General features: G+C 41.4%; 1 protein-coding gene across 1 annotated transcript in view; it reads right to left on the reverse strand.

The window, feature by feature from the left end:
* The window catches only part of MID1 (midline 1), a 391,822-nt gene extending 386,971 nt beyond the window's left edge, over positions 1-4,851 (reverse strand). Inside the window, exon 1 of the mRNA XM_065915785.1 lies at positions 4,679-4,851. The gene's annotated coding sequence lies outside the window, so the exon portion shown is untranslated. The remainder of the gene's footprint in view (positions 1-4,678) is intronic.
* Positions 4,852-12,684: the final 7,833 nt, after the last annotated feature.

Consider the following 12,684-nt stretch of genomic DNA (forward strand, 5'->3'; position numbering starts at 1 on the left):
TAAACCTGGGAAACACTGCTCTTCTTTTGTTTCTTAGCTTTAAGCCAAGTATATCAGTTCGAGTAAACTCGTTATCCGTTCTCTAGTAGTTTATTATATACAGTTTCAGTCCCCAAGGCAATACATGATGAGTGTGTCAGTACAGATCTAAATAACTGCACAATTAGATACTCAGGGTGGGGGGGGGGCGGATAAATTGGGTTTAAATAACCGAGGCCTCTGCTGCAGAACAATACCTATAAATAATGCAGTTATTTCCTGGCTCCGGCCCCTTGACCAAAATTCCTATTCTGTCACGTGTTAAAACTCAAACTGTCAAATTGAGGAGGTTCTGCTTAATTTCATCTCCGTCTCAAGTTTAGACAAGTGAAGAGCAACTTGCAAGAGAGTGGGATCTGTAGGCTCCGTTCCACAAAGTGCTGCTATACCCAGTTTTATTTTCAAATAAAAAATAAAATTAACTGAACCCTTAGCATTAATATAAAACCAATTCGATTTCTCTGAAAGATTCACTCACAGAAGATTTCCTTATATGTGACTGCAAGCAAGTAATTAAAAAATGGAAATGCATTTTTACATTTAACTAGAAGTCCTAGTCTAGTCATGTCTATCACCTCACCAGCCAAGCTTTCTTCAAATATAAATCTATTTTAAATTGGTTCTGCTAATGCCTGAGATACTTGCAAAATCCTACTGGCGCAAAAAGTGTGGGTTAGTTGCTCAGTCGTGTCTGACTCTTTGTGACAGCATGAACTGTAGCCCAATAGTCTCCTCTGTCCATGGGATTTTCCAGGCAAGAATACTGGAGTGGGTAGCCATTTGCTTCTCCAGGGATCTTCCCAACTGAAGGATTGAACCTATGTCTCATGCATTGCAGATGGATTCTTTACCGTCTGAGCCACCAAAGAAACCTCCTACTGGTGCAAACGAGTTATTAATTCACGATCCCGGATTCTAAGCCTTACATCTACAACTTAGCAGTAACAGCAGATGTTCTTGCCTGCTTCTTAAGAATCATCACTGGTCAATTAGTAATTTCCAGTGGGTAAAAGCCAGTATAAAGCTCTGAAGTTACCTAGTACTCTGAAAATCTCTCTTAACATGGTGCCCTAGGAACCCCCCACAATCCAAGAAAATGTGGTCTTGAAAAATACATTAGCAAAACAGAAAAAGGTATCACCCACCTCCCTGTTATCTAGAGATGCTCTGTGGGGAGCAAGGGGGCATATTTCTTCTGTAAGTAATCAGGTTTGTTGGCATCTACTGGACATGTTCTGATGTGGAAATTATCTGGTGAACACCTTGACAGCATGAACATCTTAACCTGTGTGTTAACCTGTTTTCTGCTCACCAGTTGGAAAGCTTTGACTTCAAGAATGTCCCTCAGGATGATCAGCCAAAAAGTGAGTGGTCGAGTAAGTTTGTAGCAAATTGTACTTCACATGCTGCACACCATTCAGGCAATGAGATTACTCTTTGCAGAAATGCTACCAAATGCATGAAGACTGGGTTTAAATTCATCTGTGTCCTATATACCCGCTTTTCCTTTTGAGTACTTAGCAAAGGACTTCAAAAGGCACTCAATAAATATTTGCTGAATGAATGTAACAGGAATTAATAATGTAAAATGTTTTTGAAAAGGTAATTGATGACAAATGGTAGGCAGAGAAAGCCAGAAAAAGTTTACCAGGGATAGGAATGCTGTGTACAAATTTGGCACAGTATCTAAGGAATTTACATTTAATAAATAACTTTGGAAACCAGGTTCTTTTGTGTCATTGCCTCTGGACCAGGCCACACTGGTGGCAGGAGAATCTTAGCCAAGCAAACTGTGATAGCAGTTTGAGAAAAAGAATAAATGATGACTAAACATTAGAAAGGATCCCAAGAGAAAATCGTTTGCCATCAGTTTTCTAGGAGATCCTTAAGAATAGAAAAACAATGACAATGACAACAACACACCCCCCAATACTTCTTTAACTTTGTTATAGAACAAAGGGGGCAAACTGGGTGACATACAGAGGATCTTGGCTTCTCCACGATAACATGAAAGATGATAAAAAAGAATAAGGTTATGTTTCACCAATGTTGAGCCTCAAGGCTCAGGTTTTAACACAGTAGTTGAATTTTCCCTGGCTGTCTCTGTATTCTGGGCCTGGATTGTCAAAGACCGTTTCCTAACTTTTACACAGAAATTCATCCTATCTGTACAATGCATTGGGGCAAGCTGAGGAAGCTAAATGGTCCATAGATAATCCTCAGGGGGATATTCCCATCCCAGGCACAGCTTGATGACCCAGATGCCAAGAGGGATCAACTTCTGGGCATGTCTGCAACTTGCTCATCATCTACCAGTACTCCATGGCCCATCTTTCAGAAAGCTTTGCCTTAGAGAATGTTCCTCAGGATGATCAGGCCAAAAAGGATCCATCAGGTACATTTATGCTGCACTTTTTTTAGGGTGTCGCAACATATATGAGCAAAGGACAATATTAAGGTTCCATTACTTGCTTTTTCCCTCCCATGATTTTTCAGTCTCCTTAACCAGGACACTTATAACACCTCACAGACCTAAACACAGAGCACCAGCGACTGGAAAACAACTAATGCGGCACTGCTGCACCTTACCTGCCTTTCACTGGTGAATTAATTCGGACCCTGAAATAACTTTAATCTTCAAGAAGAAATCCTGTTGGGACTCTATGAATACCAAAGTGTTAAATACAATAATCACTCTTACTACCCCCAAATGAGCTGCCCAGGAACCAGAGGTAAGTAAATTCAGGAGTCAGGGACCCCAGTCACTGGCAGTAATTCATCAGCCACTGGCAAGGAGAACTCTAAACATGAGATTCCCCAAACCCAAGCCTACCCCCAGCCCTCCCTACCCCAGGAGACGGATTTATCTTTCTAGTTATATATTCCCTTGGCCGTTGATGTAATTAGTGTATAATAACTGTGTACATATCAACTCACAGAACAAACAGCGGACGTGCTAGTCGACTTGGCTGGGGGCCATCTCTTCAGCAGGGTGAGACAACCAGGTGTAAACATCTGTTATTAACCGTATATTTTAAGAGTGTTTTGTGTCTCCTGGGTTACTGATTCCCATCGAAAGCAGTATAATATCAAGACTCCTATTTTTCTGAGCAGCAGTGAGGAGATAACAAGCTTTAAAACATTTGCATTAGGCTCCTCAGTTCTGTTGCTTGTGTTATGAAATTTATTTATTAAGACATCTACTGTCTTACACACACACTGCTTTTCTTGGTTTCATTCTCATTGAGATGAGCAGGTTTCATTTAAACCGTGTTACTGCAAATAGTAAGGCTTTTGCAAGTTGAGAGTTCTAAATAAAACTGGCCATAGCTTTCGTTTTTATGAATAAGCAGTTGCCAATCCCTGTACTAAACCCATAGCCTCACTATTGAATGGACTATGACTTGCAATTTTTAAAAAAGTGGCCATTCGCCTAAACCTGTTTGTTTGTGCTGGTTACTTTTCTTGAAACTAATTTAAGAAACTAATTTCTTAATATGACAAATTGAAAATCGGGTCTGTGTGCCACTTGCCTGCTCCCCAAACCCTTAGGATTAAGTCACTGTGCATGACAGAAAATGACAATATTTCTCTGCAAGATGAAAAGTCAAATCATTCAAAACAATTATCCAAACTCACTGAATTAAGAAAATCACCTTGCCAGAAAAAAAAATTGTACTCCATTCCAAAATCATTTTGGATGGCTATACTAGATTTTTTTAAAATAAACTTTCTTTTCAAAAGTTTTACCTAAGCCCCAGAACTCAGCTGGAACGGCTTTTTCTTCTTTCTCACTCAGTTGCCTCTTATAATTGAGCATTCCGCAGTATTACTAAAATTCCCCTGCAAGTCTGTTAAACACTTTCACATTTCCCTGTTTAATTACATGCAGACTTCAATTTTTGTCCACATATAGAATAGCGCCAAATTTTAACTCAATCGACCACAATGCCTTTGACATAAAGCCTTTCTACATCGTTCCTGCCTTATATATAAGTAGACATATGCTAACTTGTCAAAATGCAAGAGTGGGCTTCTTTACATTGTCTAGAACAAAGAGCTCAGCTCAGCTTCTTTCTTTTCTCAGTGTCTCAGAAGGTGTCTTTTATTACATGTGCAGGATGGAAGGATTTTTGCTGCCGCATGAATGAAAAATGATACCTCCAGACTGCCTTTTTTGGTGACAAATTGCACTTCTATAGACTATCACCCCGCCTGTGGTTTTTGGAACCCCACTTAAAGTTACTATTGACATCCTTGGGGGCTCGGAGTTCTCGCGAAGCACCCCAGGGCTCCCTTCCACTCTGTGGAGTGCAACAAAGATGAGAAAGTTTGCTCATCGCGGTAGGAGAGAAACTCCTGAGTAGTAAAAAGAAAAAAAAAAAGCCTACGCACCCCCACCCCCGCTCAAACCACCAAAACACTCTGTCTAAGGTGCGAAAATCACTGCCTCTGTGGATTCTCGGGGTACAAAACAGGCAGGAAAAGTTGTCTGGAGGTATTCGCGAAGCCTGGTGTTTGTTCAGGAAGGAGCTGTGGGGTGAGAGGCTGAGCGACGCCTCTGCCTCCACTTCCTGGGTGAGACCAGCGAGGCGTGCCCCTGAGCAGCAGCGTTCAGAGAGAGATCGGTAAGACTCACCGGCTTCCCCATTTTTCCCAGGACGGGGTTTTTGTTCCTCAACTGTGATCTGGAAGAGGCAAACCTGTAGGTCCTCCAGGCAGACTGCCTCGGATCAGCTGAATGGCTGGGGCGATCAGGAAGCTTGCTCTGTCCAGCTCGGAATCACTCCCCGTCTCTGGGCTGTGTGCTCACACGCCTCCCAGTCAGCGCAAAAATCCGCCAAACTCAGGTCAGCCTAACAGGTTTCCTTATATAGGTAAACACGAATTGCATTCCTGGTGAAAGAAGTTAACTAGGAAGCCCGGTAACCTGGTTAACTCTACACACGCCAGAGTGGCTCAGCGTCAGCCAGCCTGAGGAGGCTTTGGTTGTAGTACAAAGGGATTTGTGCAATTTAATTAAAATCATCTTTATTCCAGCAGTCTGTAAAATTGGCCCTTCTAGTGTAACTGTGAGTCAACAGCTAGTATTTTATATCATGAGCAATGACCGACCTTCTATTATATAAAGGCACTGTAGAGAGAAAAACCAAAGCATAGGATATTATTGGTTGTCTTTCATGTTTTTAAAACCAGGGTAACTTTTCTTGAAATTATTTTCAAAGAAGTGAATAGAACATATGATGGGATGAGAATATGAATAAACCTCTATCAAGTAAGACCCCAATGCCTTATAGGAACATAGTAACTGATAGTTATTCAAACTTTTCAAGGCCTTTAGTAGGTAAAAAATAAGATCATTTAGAGTTTACTCCTTTTACAATGCAGTAATTGCCACTTTTTTGTGGGTAAAATGACACATAATGATATCTATTTATTCCCTGAAATAACCCTCCTGAGCCCACACATTGAAGTGTTATTTGATGGTTTCAGGAAAGAAATATAAGACTTGTGAATTTGCATAATTACATGGAAAAAAATTTAAACAACCTCTTAGCCTTAAGAGGATAAGAAAATGTATCTTTAAAAAAAAGTACTCTGTGGAAGGTTTAACTCTAGGCTCAAAACAGTTTTTAAACGTAAGTATGTAACACATTCATTGTCTAATAATTGGCTCTTCTCCTCTACATTTATCTACCTTTGAGAAAAGTAATAATTCTTTTTAAGTCTAACCAATTCCACTGAAGTCTCACTATGAAGAACAGACTCAAGACTTAGTACCTGAGTGCTGGAGGTGAAGACTGCCTGCTAAATAAAGCTTATCTTAAAATAAGATAATCATTTGTTCCTATTTCATCCGCTGGTTGACTGCTCCTTGAGTAGTGTGGATCTTAGCAAAAATAGCTCAGTGCTGGGTCTTAGGTCTCTGCTCAGGGAAGGGGAGAGAATGAATGTTTACAGGCTACAGAAACCAGCACCGACACAACCAATCATGAAGGGTTTCTGCTAAGAGCAGGAGACTGCAAAAAACAAACCAACCAACCAACCAACCACAGGGGCATTTTCCACTGGCCAAAGACTTTTCCATACAATTTCTCTTTACATCTCTACAGGAAACGTGTGTTATTATTTCCTTTTCAAGATAACAAAATTTAATTGCACTGATAAAGTGACTGGTCTAAAATCTCATGATCCATTTTGTGGCAGATCCAAAATTTCAGATCTTCTAGAGTTTACCTCCAATAGAATTTTCAAAAATAAAATCCACGTGAAGAGACAGAAAAACATTCAAATGGCAGATTTTCATGTTCAAATATCATTTTTAAGAATCATATGTCCAGAGAGTTTAAAGGTAACATACCAACTGATTAAAATACTCTTTTATGAAGTCATAACTTACTGCTAAAATGACTGCCTTTACCTGACTCCAGAATGATCCTAAAATGAGATATTAGGTGCATTTTTATTGAATACAAATTTGGGTTATAAAATATTATGAAAATATAACTTTGCAAATATTGCACACGTTTTTCTGTTCACAGTACACACGTTTCTATGATATCAAGTTAAGACTCATCTTGACTGCCCCACTGGCAGGAATATTAGTGTTTTCTATTTATTGGGTTTTCATTAATCTTAAATAAAACTCTGTGTGCCATGCTAGGTAAATGGCTTTCACTAATATAGTCCATTTATGATCCTGCACCCTTTATGTTCTCATAATTCCCGCTGAAGCAAGTTCTGTTTGTGCAGGAACTTTAGACTTTATTAACATGTTGATGCAAGACAAAGAATGCATTTTTTTTCCCAGGGCAGGCTAAACCTTTAAGTGCCTTAAGCTGGCCTCCAAATTTGTTCCTACAATTCTAAGCAAACAATCATTTGGGCTTTAAACATAAAATATCTTAGGCTATAATTATTGAATTGAAAGGTCAAAATGAAATTTGGACCTGAAAGTAGCCTATTTCAAAGCGGGAATATAACCCTCTGCTAAATCCATTTTGGATGCCTCAAGAAATGGTTTGGGAAAGACAGGGTCAGGGAAGCAACATGAATTCAACCTAACCATAGAGGACCCCAATGAGAGAGTACATACAGCTGAATCATTATACCATGCCCCCAAAATAGCATTTATGGGAAACGAAATAAAATATAAGACCTACTTGAAGGGGAGAAAATATCATTGTGGTTTAAAGAAAACATCAGGGGATAGATTTGAGAAATTCCCAATGACATATAACTAATGAGTAGCTGAGCTGTAATTCAAATCTCAGTCCATCAGGCTCCAGAACATTTGCTCTTTCTACTGAAGCCTGGGTGCACCATGCTACCCAAGAAAGAGCAAATGCCTGAGAAGCAGAATGCTCCCATTCTGCTTCCATCTCTTGGTAGTGTGACCTTGGGTAAATTACTTGTAATGTTTCTGAGCCTCACCTCCAAAACAGAAATAAAAAGGGCTGCCTATCTCAAAGATGATGGAAAGTATCAAATGCAAATCATTCCATGTATTTTTTGATGCTTCTATGGTCCAGGCATTCTGCTAGGTCCCAGGAACACAACCATGAGCAAGTGAGGCATGTCCCAACTACATCTTAAAGAAAGCCTGTGCACATCAATAATATGGAATGTGAAGCTCGAATGTTTCCCTAAATTTCTCCTAACAGAAGGATGTTTCATTGAAGCTCCACATCAATACAGAAATGAAAGACGGAAAGTGTTAGTCACTCAGTCATGTCTGACTGTGCCCCATGAACTGTAGCCTGCCAGACTCCTCTGTCCACGGGATTCTCCAGGCAAGAATACTGCTGTAGGTAGGTCGCCCTTCCCTCCTCCAGGGGATATTCCAACCCAGGAATCGAACCCATGTCTCCTGCATCTCTTGCACTGCAGGTGGACTCTTTACCATCTGAGCCTCCAGGGAAGCCCCAATATAGAAGCATTAATAGGCAAATGCCCAAGCTCATTCTCTCACTATAGTGAGTGCAGGTTACTCTCAGTGGCCAGAGACCAGTCTTACCATGATTAGAAGTGGTGAATCTGGGCTGAGTTAAACAAAGGAAATATTAGGGAAGGTAAAACCTCCATCATAATGACTATATCCTTATATCAAACAATAGAGGAGAACTAGGGCATTCAATTGAAAAATACCTTGAAGGTGTATAGGAAGCTGGATGTACATGGAGTTGTTTTTATCCTTAATTCATATGTAATACAGCTTCTCAGGTGGCACTAGTGGTAAAGAATCCACCTGCTAATGCAGGAGATGCAAGAGCTGTGGGTTCAATCCCTGATCCGGGAAGATCCCCTGGAGAAGGGAATGGCAACCTACACCAGTATTCTTGCCTGGGAAATCCCATGGCCAGAGGAGCCTGGTGGGCTACAGTTCATGGGGTTGTAAAGAGTCGGACACAACTTAGCACACACACATATATAAAAACAGGACACAAAAGCATAAAAAAGATTCCCTAAATATGTTAGCCAGATATCTATTGATCTATTATTAAGTAACTTCTATGCAATAAACATTTAAGTGTTATGCACAGTGGATACGGTTCTGTGAGGGATATACACAGCAAAGGATCCATAGGAAAAGAGTGGTCCCGAGCTTTCATGGAGCTTTCTAGAAAAATATTATGGTGCTCAAGAGCTGTTATCAGACAAGATGGGTGAGGTTATGCTCTGGTAACAAGCCACCCCCAGGTGTCAGTGGCTTATAACAACAACGGTGTGTTTCTCACTCGTGCTGCACATCTATGCAGATCTCTAGAGACGGGTCTCTATTCACGGTCACTCAGGAGCCCAACCTGATGAAGGTTCCTTTCAACACGTACTTCCACGGTTGCCAAGACAGGAAACGCGGGCCTGGTGAATCATGAACTGCCTTTCAAAACTTCACTCCCTAAAGGATGCAAACTTCCGCTCACCTTTCACTGGCCAAAGCAAGTCTTCCGGCCCTCCTTAATTTCAGAGCAAGACAGGAGAACCAGAATACATGATGAGCAGACACAACAGGTATGGCAAACCCATCCGCTTAGAGGAATGGGTTCATTAAGGAGGCATGCTCATGACCACTATGGTATCATGACTGGCATCTGAGGTTTGGCCATCACTGACTAGATCCAATTTCCAGAGGAGTGGGAGCTTAAAAGTGGACTCAGATTATCGATGGTTCTGGCAGAACCTTGAGGGAAACAGTGACATTTTAAAAGGATGTCCTGAGGCAGGCTCTTCTTAATATTTGCATCAGTTACTTGAGTGATGAAATAAAAGACAAGTTGATTTAATTTGCAGATGGTGCCAAATTGGATAGCTAACACCTCAGAGGATTGTGTTATAATTCAAAATGACCTTGAGGAGATGGGGGAAAATAATGTTAAGAAAGAAGCTTGGGTTCGATGGTGATAAATAGAGGATGGGAATGAAAGATCTACAAAACGGATGGGAGAAAAACTATATTGGGCCATTATTAGCCTATAAGTTAAATATATACTGGTAGCTTAGCACTTTTACTTGTAAAGCCTGTGGTATGGTGATGTAAGCCATGTAAACATAGGGAAATAGGCATTCTTAAAATATTTCTTTATTGGAGATCCACATTTTTAGAAATAAGAAATCAGAGAAAATTCAGAAGCAAAAGCTGAAATTTCCAAGACTTAAGTACCCTAGGTCAAGAGTGGGCCAATTTTTTTTCTGTGAGGGGCAAGATAGTAAATATTTTTGACCTTGCCAGCTGTACACCTCTCTATTGCAGCTACTCTATTCAGCTACTGTGGTCCAAACGAGCCACAGATAATATGGAAATGAGCGTGTGTGGCTGTGTTCCAATAAAACTTTATTCACACAACTGGGCGGCCAACCTCGGGCTACACTTTGCAGACCCCTAGTCTCTATGTTATGAGAACTGTCTCAGAATGGCAAGCTACACAAATTTATTGCACGTGTCTAGAGGCAAGAGGAGCCCTATTTTGGTCTAGTTCATTTAATAGTCCTTTACACACACAGGTGCTAGTGAATAAATTGGTGAAATAAATTAAATTAAATTAAATTAGCCAATAATGTTACTCCACTGGTTTCCTTATTAAATATTCAGAAAGAACTGGACTACGTGATCCTTGAAAATGTCATGGAAATAAAATCTAAAATATAATTAGCCTTTTCAATGTGTTAAATATTTATCAGCTACATTGTTTTTCAGGTATAAAAATATTAATGGTGAAAACATAATGAAACCTAGAAAAGAAGGATTATGATAATGAAATTACAGGGAACAAAAATTTGCAAAGCAGAATATATACATATCTTGCTTTAATTTTTCTTCCCAAGTTCTTTGTAACAAGATGAGGTTGATAAAGCAGATGTTGTCTTTTTTAGTTGTTATTTAGTAGCTAAATCATGCCTGCCAGGTTCCTCTGTCCATGGGATTTTCCAGGCAAGAATACTGGAGCAGGTTTGCCATTTCCTTCCCCAGGAGATCTTCCCAACCCAGGGATAGAACCTGAGTCTCTTGTATTGGCAGGCAGATTCTTTACCACTGAGCCACCTGGGAAGCCCAGTGGTGAAAATGGAGATAAGGAGAGGTTAAGTCAGTTGTCTGATGTCACCAAGCTAGTGATGATGGAGAATAAAATAGGACCTGGGTTCCCTGGGTTTATAATTCTAGACCATGATAAACACCAAATACATAATAAGAACTAGGACAAGATAGCTGATACAAGATGCAATGGAAGTGCTACAGTGTGTCCTTTTGGCTGCCTGAGGGAAACCCAGCACTGTGAAAATAACCTCTCCTTCCTGCCCCCCGCCCATGTGCCCCACACAGCCCCTCCCTCTCCAATCTAATCTGCTTTGAAGTCAACCCCACAGCCTCTTCCTTCTTTGATAAAGCCCTGAAAGCTAAAGCCTAGTTATGGGTGAGTGTGTGTCCAAACTCTGGAGAAGGAAATGGCAACCCACTCCAGTATACTTGGCAGGATAATTCCATGCACAGAGGAGCCTGGCAGGCTACAGTCCACAGGGTTGCTAAGAGTTGGACATGACTGAGCTACTGAGCACACATGCTCTGACCACGTCTTTCCTGTCACCTCCAGCCCTTCCAGTTTCTCAGCCTCCGCACCACAGGGCAGGATCATTCTTTGTGCTGGGGGCTGCCCTAGGCACTGTAGGATGCTCAGCAGCATCGCTGGCATCTTCCCACTGGATTCCAGTGGTACTCTCTCCCCTTAATCACAAGTCACAACCAAGAAGTCTCTTCAGACATTGCCAAATGTTCCCTAGGGGCTGGCAGCACAAAACTGCCTCCTGTTGAGGACCTCTGAACTAGATCACTGTAATTGTCTTTTTTTTTAATTGGTGAGACCTTGAATTCCTGGACTGGGGATTGAAACCGGGCCCACAACAGTCAAAGTGCCTGGTTTTAAACACTGGACCGCCAGGGAATCCCCTGTACTTGCTTCTCAATTGTTCTCCCTACATCTGCCCTTGCCTCTCCATGGTTTATTTTCACAGAGCAGCCCAAATCATCTTTTAAAAATATATATCAGATCATGCCATTCCCTGCTCAAAACCTCTAGCGGTCTCCTCCTATGACCAGACCACAATTTAGTTTTCATACCATGGCCCACTGAGTTCTCCATAATCTGACCTCTGCCAGCCTTCCCCAGACTAACCTCAGAGCATTATGTCCACCCACATTGGTCTTCCTTCTCTTCCCCCATCATACCCATCTTGTTCAGACCTTAGGGCCTTTGCACATGTTCTTCCACTGCCTGAAATGCTCTGCTTCATGTGGTAGGCAGAATAGTGACCTCCCAAAGATGTCCACATCCAAGTCTCTGGAATCTGCACACATATTAAGTTAAATGAGGAGGAGGAGTTAAGGTTGCAGATGGAATGAAGGTTCCTAAATCACTGACCTTAAGATGATTGACCTGGATTATCCATGTGGGTCCAAAGAAATCACAAGGTCTTTAAAATGTGGAAGGGGGAGGCAGAAGAATATGAGTAAGCATAATGTGATATGAGAGACTTGACTAACTACTGGTGCCTTGGAAAATGGAGGAAGGAGACCATGATCCAGGGAATGGGGTCAGACTCTAGAGGCTGGGAACAGACTCTCCTCTAAAGTTTCCAGAAGGAATAGTCCTGGAGACACCTTGATTTTAGTCCACTGAGACCTGTGTTGGACTTCTGACCTGAATAACTGTATGAAAATAATTTGAGTTGTTTTAATCCACTGAAGTGTGTTAGTAGCTCAGCTGTGCGACTGCATGGACTGTAGCCCACCAGGCTCCTCTGTCCATGGATTCTCCAGGCAAGAATACGGGAGTGGGTAGCCATTCTCTTCTCCAGGAGATCTTCCCAATCCATGGATCAAACCCGGGTCTCCTGTGTTGCAGGCAGATTCTTTCCTATCTGAGCCACCAGGGAAGCCCCAAGCTAGTGATAATTTGTTACTGCAGCAATAGGAAACGGATACACTTGGCGTCTTCACTGCTAACCCCTAAACCCTCAGAATGTATGCAGAGGTTTCCTCCAAGGAAGAGGCCATCCATGACCAATGACAACCAGGAAGGACACCACCACCCACCCGTACCACCTCCAGTGGTTCCATCTCAATTGTCCTATGTTATCACCTTCACAGTTTGG

Source organism: Muntiacus reevesi, chromosome X (assembly GCF_963930625.1).
Source record: "Muntiacus reevesi chromosome X, mMunRee1.1, whole genome shotgun sequence".
In the NCBI taxonomy this organism is placed as follows: domain Eukaryota; kingdom Metazoa; phylum Chordata; class Mammalia; order Artiodactyla; family Cervidae; genus Muntiacus; species Muntiacus reevesi.